This window comes from Limanda limanda, chromosome 8 (genome assembly GCF_963576545.1).
Source record: "Limanda limanda chromosome 8, fLimLim1.1, whole genome shotgun sequence".
NCBI lineage: Eukaryota > Metazoa > Chordata > Actinopteri > Pleuronectiformes > Pleuronectidae > Limanda > Limanda limanda.
In genome coordinates, this window is record NC_083643.1 from 21,339,119 (window position 1) to 21,351,275 (window position 12,157).

Here is a 12,157-nt window from a genome sequence, read left to right on the forward strand (position 1 = left end):
TTTGGTAAACAAAAACTAACGTGCGTGCGCGGAGGCAGTAGGTTGTAAGTCTGCTTGTAAATAAAGTTTCTTCAAAAAAACACCGCGGATGGGAACGAGGGGGTGGGGCATTGGAGGAAGGCGGGATGATTTGAATGTGCTGTAATTCTCAAATGCAACAAAGGTAAGAGTCCCTTTAAGAGAGTAGTAAATAAAAGTGCAAAGAAGACAATTAAGAGGATTAATTGTCCATCATTCACACTAGACAGCTCAGGTGATCAAACTGTCTTTGAGCCATACGAGACAAAAGAAACCTTAATGATCAACTGGTTGTTTTCACACCATAGACGCTAAATAAAACTGAAGACATGTCTTCTCTTCCTCTCACTATTCAAAAATGAAGACACAATATCCTCGGATACGAACACTGCCTTCCTGTGCATTTGTAGCCAGAGTCTGTGCAGTAGCCATCGGGGGACGGAGCTGTTGTATCAACGTCCCACAGATACACAAGCTCCACTAATCGGGAGTCAGTCTCATCAATCTTGATGTTTTCATAGCATCAAATAACAAGTTAAAACTGAACATAACGGAAAAGAACCTCTTTAAAAAATATCAGTGTGATAAGAACGACCTAAAATGACAGAAACTTTCTTTTAGAAAAAACAAATTTGACCAATCACAATAAAGGGCGGAAGGGGTTTATGGCCCATACTACGGCCAGCCACTAGGGGGCGATCAAGACCCTGTGAAACAGTCATGTCATCAAAATTCATATACAGCCGTGGCCAAAAGTTTTGAGAATGGCACAAATATTGGTTTTCACAAAGTGTGTTGCTTCAATCTTTTTGTCAGATGTTACTATGGTATACTGAAGTATAATTACAAGCATTTCATAAGTGTCAAAGGATTTTATTGACAATTGCATTAAGTTTATGCCAAGAGTAGGGATGAGTATTGATAAGATTTTAACGATTCCGATTCCTTATCGATTCCTGCTTATCGATTCGATTCCTTATCGATTCTCTTATCGATTCTTTTTGGGCAAGGGGGGGAAAAAAGAGCACAAACGGGTTTATTTACGCCGAGCGACGACGCAGTTGCCGCCGAGCTACTGCGACGTTACTGCCGAGCGAAGCCGCAGTAGCAGGCGAGCTACTGCGGGTTGCCGCCGAGCGACGCCGCAGTAGCCGCCGAGCTACTCCGGGTTGCCGCCGAGCGACGCTATCGCGTCGCTACTGCCCATCACTGATAATGGGAGACCAATGCCGGAGCTAAAATGTATGCTTCAAACGACGGGACAGAAGATAACTCGATCGACTACGCACAATAAAGGCAAATTGCTTCACACAAGTTTGAGGAGCTTACCTTGTAAAGGTCACCGCAGTGCACTTTATGGAACGAAAAAGTTACATATGTCATGGGTCAGACACCTTAAAACTATAGGAATGAGGAAATGGATCTATGTATGTATTTTTTTATTATTTGTGTGATTGTTTATTATTTGTGTGATTATGTATATATGGGGTTTTTGTAAAGGAAATGTGTTAAATATGGGGAAGTGACGTCCCGACAAGGGGTGTTTTTTTTGGAGCTGCGGGCTGGCGGTGCGGCCAGAGGTTCGAGGAACTGGATATCATTTACAACTTGCAAGGATTTTTCTCTGGAACGGGATTATTGCCTGGGAGTTTTGTAAGGGATTATATCGTGGACTGAACATTTTTCTGGGCACTGGAACGGGGTGAGAAAGCGTGGACTTTGATTTGTTTGCGACACTCACCTCGCCACACCTGCAGTCATTTCGTTTTGGACGTTTGTTTGGGGATTATGTTTGGACTTGGGGTGGGAAAATATTGATGTTTGAGTGTGTGTAAATAGCTTGTTTATGTTCATGGGTCCGCCAATGTTTGCGGACACGGGGGTATGTGGGGTTTGATTTGTGTTTTGTGTGAATACAGGATATTATAAGCAACCTGTTTGAGTGTTTTTCGTTTATATATATATTTAGTTAATGTTTGGTAAGACCGATAACAAGGTTATCGGTCCAATTAGTGATTTTTCGTTTATGTTAACTTGTTCAGGCAGCGTGCAACGAACACAGCGGGTCGGGTCCGCCCGTGTCCTTAAAATTTAATGCGTAACTTTTCCCTGGGGTCTGATCAGGGCGATTTGTTACAACCTTGGATAGAAAGAGATGCAGCGCTATCGTTAGCTGCGCTGCTGCAAGCATCAAACACGTGACACACCTGTAACTTCATTCCATGCGTGTTCAAATGCTTCATCATATTGGTGGTATTTCCTCCCTTCGACGAAATAGCCCTTTTGCACGCGTTGCAAGTGGCGTTGCTGTCATTTTGTCGTGTGAAATACAACCAGACTTTAGATCGCTTCTGCCTGGTTGACATGTTTGCTGCCGTCTGAATGAAAAAGTTCGCGCATGCGCAACGGCACAGGGAACCGTTAGCAGAATCGTTAAAGAATTTCGCTAACGAGTCCAAGGAATTGGTTCACTGGGAACCGGTTCTAAACAAGAACCGGTTCTCGATTCCCATCCCTAGCCAAGAGTCAATATTTGCAGTGTTGACCCTCCTTTTTCAAGACCTCTGCAATTTGCCCTGGTATGCTTTCAATTAACTTCTGTGCCACATCCTGACTGGTGGCAGCCCATTTATGCATAATCAATGCTTGGACTTTGTCAGAATTTGTGGGTTTTTGTTTGTCCACCCGCCTCTTGAAGATTGACCACAAGTTCTGAATGGGATTAAGGTCTGGGGAGTTTCCTGGCCATGGACCCAAAATGTCGATGTTTTGTTCCCCGAGCCACTTCGTTATCACTTTTGCCTTATGGCAAGGTGCTCCATCATGCTGGAAAAGGCCTTGTTCCTCACCAAACTATTCTTGGATGGTTGGGAGAAGTTGCTCTCTGAGGAGGTTTTGGTACCATTCTTTATTCATGGCTGTGTTCTTAGGCAAAATTGTGAGTGAGCCCACTCCCTTGGCTGAGAAGTAACCCCACAGATGAATGGTCTCAGGATGCTTTACTGTTGGCACGACACAGGACTGATCGTAGCGCTCACCTTTTCTTCTCCGGATAAGCTTTTTTCCAGATGCCCTAAACACTAAAACACTTTAACCCAGTCCTCAGCAGTCCAATCCCTGTACCTTTGACAGAATATCAGAGAAGTGGCTTCTTTGCTGCGCTTCTTGACACCAGGCTATCCTCCAAAAGTCTTCGCCTCACTGTGCATGTAGATGCACTCACACCTGCCTGCTGCCATTCCTGAGCAACCTCTGCACTAGTGGTGCCCCAATCCTGCAGCTGAATCAACTTTAGGAGACCGTCCTGTAGCTTGCTGGACTTTCTTGGGCGCCCTGAGGCCTTCTTCCAACAATGCACCTCTCTCCTTTAAGTTCTTGATGATCAGATAAATGGTAAATTTAGGTGCAATTTTACTAGCAGCAATATCCTGGCCTCTGAAGCCCTTTTTGTGCAAAACAATGATGACTGCACGTGTTTCCTTGCAGGTAACCATGGTTAACAGAGGAAGAACACTGACTTCAAGCACCACCCTGCTTTTAAAGCTTCCAGTCTGCTATTTTGTCTCACTCAGCATGACAGAGTGATCTCTAGCCTTGTCCTTGTCGACACTCTCCCCTATGTTAACAAGAGAATCACTGACATGATGTCATTTGGTCCTTCTGTGGCAGGGCTGAAATGCAGTGGAAATGGTTTTTGGGGATTAAGTTTATTTTCGTGGCAAAGAGGGACTTAATTAATTGCAATACATCTGATCACTCGTCATAACATTCTGGAGTATATGCAAATTGCCATCATAAAAACTGAGGCAGCAGACACTGTGAGAATGGATATTTGTGCCATTCTCAAAACTTTTGGCCACGGCTGTACACAGCAAAATCGGGAGTGTTAATTAAACTCACAGAGTGTTACATTTTACACTTTTTCTGAGTTTATATAATCCTCACGGATTCTGAGTTAAAATTACACTTTGAAAAGTGTTAATATTTTAACTCTTTAATAGTGATTATAAATATTTGACACCCTTGGTGTTATTTTATGACACCACATAAGTGCACCTTTAACTCTAAATTGTGTTATTCCCTTTCACTGTGAGTGTTAATTTTTAACATACATAGTGTTATTTTATGACACATTTAAGTGTATTTTTAACACTAAAATCGTGTTATTTCATTTCACTATGAGAGTAAATTTTTAACATACATAGTGTTATTTTATGACACATTAAAGTGTATTTTTAACACTAAAATGAGAACGAGGGTCAGTCTCACACCTGTCTTGATAAAGAGAGCCGAGGGATTTTGTCATGGTTCATTGTGTGCAGCCGAGAGAGGAACATGGCTCCTCCCATATTTTATGATCAACTCCACCTGAAGTGAATCTAACTCAGTCACAGGTGTTAACATTTAACTAGCTTGATTGACATTGTGTTAAAACAACTTCAAAATCAACACCCACCAACTCAAAAATATTAACACTGAAAAAACAACACTACAGATTTTGCTGTATACAGTCTAGTTGCAGAGTAATGGCAAGTGATCAAAGGTCAGAGACCAGGGGGTCAAAGGTCAGCCCCTATGTTGTTTTGAATGAACCAGTGAAAGAGGCTTTTGTTTTCCACATGTCAGCAGTGACAGCATTTGATCTGGTGCCACATCAGACTGTTTCACTGTTTTTCTGTCCCTAATGAGATCTTGCAGCAGCACACATGAAACACTTGTTTCGGTCATTTCCGATTATGTTCTGTGTATTTTTATTTTTCAATTTTGTAAAACATATCAAATGCTTGAATTAATTTGTATCTAATCTGATTCTTTCAAAGTTGAGGGCAGTAAGTGAATGTAAAGGCACCTCTGAGCCTGCTGCCATTTTATCCTCGATCTCTAAAAAAGAAAAAAAAACACCACCGGTATGTGCCATTAGAAAATAAGAACACAAATAACTAGCTCCCTCTCCCCAGAGTATTTTCAGCCAGAGAGATGAAGATAAATTACACCGAATATCCACACTGTCTCTTTGGAGATGTGACCTAGTAGGATATAATGAACAGTGATTTAAAGTAAGCTCTGTTTACCATCATTTTTTTATACTATAGTACTGGCTCTCTGGGGAGGAAACACGTCCTCTGAATTTGAGCCATCTTCAGTATTTATAGTGAGCCTTTGGCAGTTAAAACCAAACATGGTCATCTTCTCAAGCAGGAGGTCACAAACTAATAAATACAGAGCAGATCATACAAGGTCCATACAGAACTCTCATTGTACAAGTTTGTCCTTATCACAATGTTCCTGTGGTGCACTGGACTCGGGAGGTAATGGCCCCAGTCTGACAAAGATTGTGGCTCAACCATCTGCAAGCTGCTGTATCGAGCTCCTGATCAAACTGTAAAGTGGAAAAACACACATTGACCCAATCAATGGAGTGATGCAACGCAGGGGCTGCTGCAGAAATCCCCACTATCACCATCATCTGGTCCTCAACAGGGCTGAAATTGACAGCTTACTGTAGATTGATTTCAAAAATATCATTATTGTTATCATTAATAATAATAATTTAGATTTATTCTCCTTTTGAAATATTGTACTACGTAAAGCTTTGTACTCCTGCACAGTTTTTTACTCATTTAGCTAACCTTTTATTTAAACACCTTTATAGGTAAAATAGTATTTTAAATGCGTGCTGCAGAATATGTTCTTTCATCTTAGGACGGAGTTGATGACCAAAACATGCGTTTGGATTCTCAACTTCTACTACGCACCTACACATTTACGTGTTAGTTGGCCATTAGTTACATGTCACAAATCCTTGATTAATTGCCATTTTGTTGCGAGCTTTCTGTACTCTGTGACGCCACCTGTTGGTCCTGTTGTGTCAGTGTTTATTTGCAATTATCAGTAACGTATAAGGTGATAAGGCTGTTTTTATTTTTCAGATCAGATCAGCTTAATATCGACTTAACTCATGTTTTCTTTTTTATTCCCAGTGCTGTTTGTCTGTGTACTGATATTAACTGAAAACTAATGACATTTTTCTCTCTGTTGAAGTTTCCCCTTACATTACGATGCTGTCATGCTGTTGTTTTACATTGTGGTGAAATTTGAAAACTCAGCAGCTAAATTGGTTTTATTTATAGCTTAAATATTAATTCCCTCTTGCTTGTTTAAAAAAAATTTAGGGTTCTACACACACAGCAGGTGAAGATGAAAATAACATTGTGTGGTATATTGGCTTTAGTGCTATAAACCTGCCTGCGCACAGATCGTTCACAAAAGTCTATCTCTGTAAAATTGGCTTCCAGTGGAGCTCAATGGCTTTTGTCACATTTCCTCAGCACACTTCATATTCAGCTGAGCATTGGAGAACCCTTTCCACTCAGGGCAGTGGGTTTATGTGACAGCTCGCTTTACAACTTTTCATATCAGCATATCGCTTACATCCTACCTGCTGAGCTGCCGTTTCTACGTTCAGCCAAACCACAACTCATATGACGGTAAGTTGCTGCTTATCAGTGCAACATTTCAGACAATGTTATCTGCTCAAAATATTGTGTATTTGTTAGTTATGAATAATTCAGATGAGGTGTCTTAGCCCGCTGCTGTACATCACATGGGTTGTTGTTTAGATTTGTCCCTCTAACTCTATTTGAAGGTATATTTAAAGCTCGGGTCGGAAAGGTTAGCAAGATCAGCCCTCAGTTTGTCACTGATACTTCCCACCCCCCCTCCTATCGACCCTCGTGTCAAAGTGACGGCCCCAAAACCTCTGGCTATTGTCTCTGTATCAGTGGTGATGTCTCTCTGCCTTGCACAGACTCCGGCAAAAGACACTGACATTTTTTCCCCATACGATTTCATTTATTGATGCTATCAGAATGTGAGGATGATTTCAACATATGTGATAAAAAAAGTTTTAGAAAAAAATTAGCAACGTGGACAGCAAATATTTACATGTACAGATTATTTGTATAAATCCTGTAAAGGAAACACCAAAAACAAGGCCCTGACATACTCCAAATTTGCCTTTTTATTTATTAACTCCTCTAAATGCGTATTTTTTCAGGGCAATTTAATCCAAATTTAAAGGAAATGTCACACAACAGTCTGTTCCAACCTTTTTTTTATTTGGTAAATTAATGTTTTCTCACGTTGGATCGAGGAGAGCAGTAACAGTGGTTCTCAGTTTAAATGACAATGTTGCTTTCTGTGTTTTTACAACATGTAACTCAACTACTTTCTCAAGGAGAAGACAAGTTAAAGCTCAGATGTTGTCCTTCCTCATGACACTGTTTATTACATCTGCTGCAGACATATATCAGTGAAACATGTACATTGTGACAGAGTGTAGTGGGACCTTCAGCGGGAAACTAGTCATCTAAAACCTTCATCTTCCTCAATAGACAGTGTCTGGTGATCAAAACACATGAATTCCTTTAATATACTGCAGTTTCATGTTGTCCTTGCTGTAGGGTTCTTGTCGTTGCCCTGTCTCTGTAACAGCTGAGAGCGGGCATTGAGTTGCTCAATGGTCTCGCTCCATCTCTGCCGCTCAGTGAAACCATTTTGTTGAATGAATATCTTATATGCAATGAGATTAGCTCCTGCATAGAGATCTCTAATTGAACTAATCAGAACGAATATCAGCTGATAAATGATCAGTGGCCAAGGATCGGAGCACCCTAACTGGAACATTGCTGCGCCAGTGGACTGTCGGAAAACCCATAATCCCATTATACTGCCATCCCCTGCTATAAAGAAGAAAATCCTGGCAGAAACACTTTGGACTTCTTCGGACGGATCTTAACTCAGCGTCAGGGCCACAGAAGATCCGGCCCAAGCAGCTAGGACATCACGGACATGAACCCTAATGGGGTTTTAATAGATGTTGGCAGGATGTATCTCAGGCTCCTCAATAACAGCAGGATGTGGAAACCCGGACAATGGTTTTTAAATGGTGATGGATGGCTGTAATTGGTTTCACAAGCACAGATGGGGAAGAGCGTTGGTTACTGGCATACAGGAAGGAGGAGGACGCAGATGGAGTGAATGGGGGAGAAAGATGGCAGCTTGAAGGAGCAGTGTGACGAGCTGAACCTTGGCAGGGTGATCAACAGGTGGACGAGGGTTTGGTGAAAATAGGAAGTCAGATTTTATGAGGAAAACTCAAGGTACTTTGACAATGTGGGAACAAATGAGGGACTTTGGCATTTGTGAGAAGCAGCAGGTGTCTGGTTTGAAACCAGGTGTTTGAAACTCATCCTGTTGTTGTTCTGTCTTTCAAACTAGTTTCTTTTCATCATGTCTTTGTGATATTTCACTATTGCAACATGGTCCTGTCAGTTTGAGGTAGCGCAGCTTTATGAGACTAGACTTGTGATGTCATGGGGTTTGACTAAATGTAAAAAATAAACCTTTGAAACCCTCACACACAAAATATGTTTTTCTTTCTGTATCTTCTAAAGAAGATACTTTTTTCTCCTTTAGCCGACAACATTTGATAAATAAATAAATAAAAAATGTAGTTTACTCTTCATTTGAGAATTTTCCAGATAGCTCCTGTGAAGAAAAATAACAGCCACAACCAAGCATGGCAGGAAATATTAAGTCTTTATTTCTGTAGATGCTAAAATCTTATGCATCACAAGAGTGCTATCCTGTATAGTTTGGATGGTGGACATAATGTTATAGTCTTCATGAAAACCATATTTTATTTTAATTATATTTTTAACAAGAGCAGAGTTGTTAATGAAAAAAGATCATCAACACTAGAAAACCTACATATATAAATACAAATCATTTACCATTTAAAAAAACACAGAGATAACAAAGCTGTTTTTCAAAACTTTCATTTAAATTATGGACCTGTAGGGATTCATTCATGAGATGATCAACGGTATATCTGCTTCAATTTTATAATAAAATGTTGTTATTCATGTTAAAAGCAAGTAATTAAAAAACCAGCTGGTTGCAGTTTGTGAAATTTTTGGATTTGACTCTTTTCTTTGTCATACATGACAGTAAAGTGTTAAACAAGACATTTGAAGATGTTATCCTGGCCTCTGGGAACTTAAAAAGGCTTTTTATTCATTACTTTATCAGACAGTTTGTCAGCGTTTAAGGAGCAGGTGGATACAAACATGCAGAAGCAAGGCAGGGGCAGAGTAAACTTATAAAATGAGTCCTTTGTTAAAGGTGAAGTTACAAAGAATAAAAATCCAAAAAGCATGAACAAAAAAACACTCGGGTCAAGAACAAAACACACGGAACAGGAAAAACTCAAGCGTGAGGAATAAATGAGAATGAAAGACGAGACAAGGCGAGGCAACATCAGACAAGGAGAAGCAAAGAGACTTATATACACAGGGGAGGCAGGGTTGATTGAACACAGGTGAAACACATGAACAGGCAATTATAGGCCATTGTAGGCCTCTGCCAACCAATGCAGTTTCTGTGTTCATATTTCTACATACAGCTTGAGCTTTGACCTTTGACCACCAGGACCTACGTACTGACAGACGGACGGACAACCTGAAAAAAGAGAGGCTCCAGTCGCTGGCTGTTGCCGGGTTAGAGGCATAAAAATGTCACAAATTGATTGAACAGTGTGTTTCTCTGCTCTAATATACGCTCCAAATTTGAGCATGTCTGAATTACTTATTTACAACCCCCATTAGAAACTTATGGTTGGAGGACGACCGCTCTGTAAACATCCAAATGTGTATCATTTAAAAATATATACTGATTGTTTGTCTTCTGCACAGATTCACTGGTGAAGATGCTGACTTGTTTGCAAGGGACACCATACCACTGTAGCACATGTGTGTAGCCATTATATATACTGAAAATTAAACCGATTGTTTTCATTCAAGAAATGATATTGAAAATATGATTTCAAGAATAGAATGTTATTCATAATTGACACAGCCATCTCACTATCATAAGCAACAGAAAAGAACTGTGAATGTGGTGGAAAATAGGAAATAGAGAAATTATAAATAAGGTTAGCAAGTTAAGGCTAAAAACAAAACTAAATAAAGTTTGATTTTATATCAAATCATTTCAGGTAAAGCAAAACATATTAAATGGTTATCTTCACTTTTTTTATTTTCATTTTAGAATATATTATTAAAGGAAATACTGAGTTATATTTTCAACTTTTCTGATAACATTTCACTCAAATCAAGGTCTGCAAAGGCTTAATGAAATAAAGGTGTTGATTTTTCCAAAGAGCACTTGACACAGAGAGATTTAAACACACTGGAAAAGATAAAACTTTATTCTTCCCTGTTGTGACAATACAAAGTCAACAAGTGCAATAACAATCCAACTGAAAACGGTACATTCTATCTAGTAGTGAATACATAGACAGAACGTGGTGCACGTCCCCACCACCACACCCAAAAAGTGAGGTATCAACCACTACAAAGCTTCTGTGAGTACGGGTGGGTATTCAACTGTAAGGCAACTGTTACCATGACAACCTGTAGAGAGAGAGAGAGAGACTGAAACAGATGTGCGCTCGCTTTTCCCCATCGGTTTAATTATTTATATATATATTTTTTATTATTTTTTGGGGTGAAGAAGGGTTGAGCTGATACAATTTACAGAACTACATCACATCAGGCCAGAGTCAAGACTGTTTTCAACAAAACAGAAAACATCACAAAACCCAGTTGTAACATTGTGAGAAACTATAGCGAAAGATTCCTCCTTTGTTTCTGGAGGGAATCATTTTCGACCCTGCTACTGCTCGTCAGAAAGAAAATGAAGCTTTATTTTCTCCTATTTGTTTATTATTACTTTATTGGTGATAATAACAGACCTACTTTGCCTTACTACACTTCAGAAGACATAGCAAAGCGCCCTGAAAACCAGACACGATCTCTTACATATTAGATTTTTTTCCCATTCAATGCAGCATCGGGGACTAATTAAAACCCCTTAGTACGTCTGCACCTGTTCAAACTTCTCTTCACTGTTTTCGCTGCTGTTCCCACTCGGGGAATACGAAAGCCGCTGCTGATCTCCAGGCCAATTATTTCCCTCGGACACATTCGGGTGCTGTGCCCCTGAAAGGGATATGGCGTGATGCCACTGAAATGGGAATTAACTCGCTCTTAAATACTCAGCAAATGTAAATATTATTGCTGATTACCGAGGATGACGCCCAGCAGGCCCCCCCGCCACTTCACTGGAGTTCTGCTAGGGTCCACTTACACTTCATGAAACAGAGAGAGAAAAATACGGAGGCAAGACCCATCGAGGCAGCCATACCCCCCCAACAACCACCACCACCACTGCAGTGCCAGGATTAACACTTTCTCCTGTTTGCTTTAGACAAGGACGTTTGCACTATACGTGCACGTACCAGAGAATTCAGTGCACGTACAGGCTTGGCAGCTGCTGGACTACAGATGTGAGATCGGGCCCCTCTCTTGTTCTGTGCCCACCTGCTCTCCACACGGTCGCTCATACACAGTCTGGCATCAACAGCTGCTTGGTTTGCTCTGCTTAGACCAAATGGACAGCGTTTCATAACCACCCAACACGCCAAACAGTCCTTAAGTTCAAGTCGCTCTTTTTCTTTGTCTTAGATTTTTATATTGGACATTACAAAGGAATCATTTGAGGTGGTCAAAATGGTACAGGCATTTCTAACTATATACTGACACTTCCTTGCACAATAGATAATTGTGAAAATAATTGACTAATTAACCAATAATTTAATTAGTCTTTAGTTGCAACTCCAAACGATTTAAATTAAATTATCAATTAATTGTTTTAGTAATTTTCCGTTTGTCTGTTCCAACAGGATTCTACACCTATCATGAATACCTGAACTAACATGTCAGGAATAATAATTCATTATTTTCTCACATTTTATAGATTAAATCATTAATTGATTAACTGAGAAAAGAATTGAGATTTTCAAATATTAAGATAATCAATAAAATATTTTTAAACCATTTTTCTTTTGCTGGCTCCAAATTAGGAGGATTTATAAATATTTTGTTTTTTTTATCGATCACAAATCATAACAGGAAGATTTTACAATTTTCCCGACATTTTATAAAGCAAAGTACTTATTGGTTTACTGAGAAAAGAATTGTCTAACCATGGCAGCGTTAAGTAGAAGTTTTTCTTT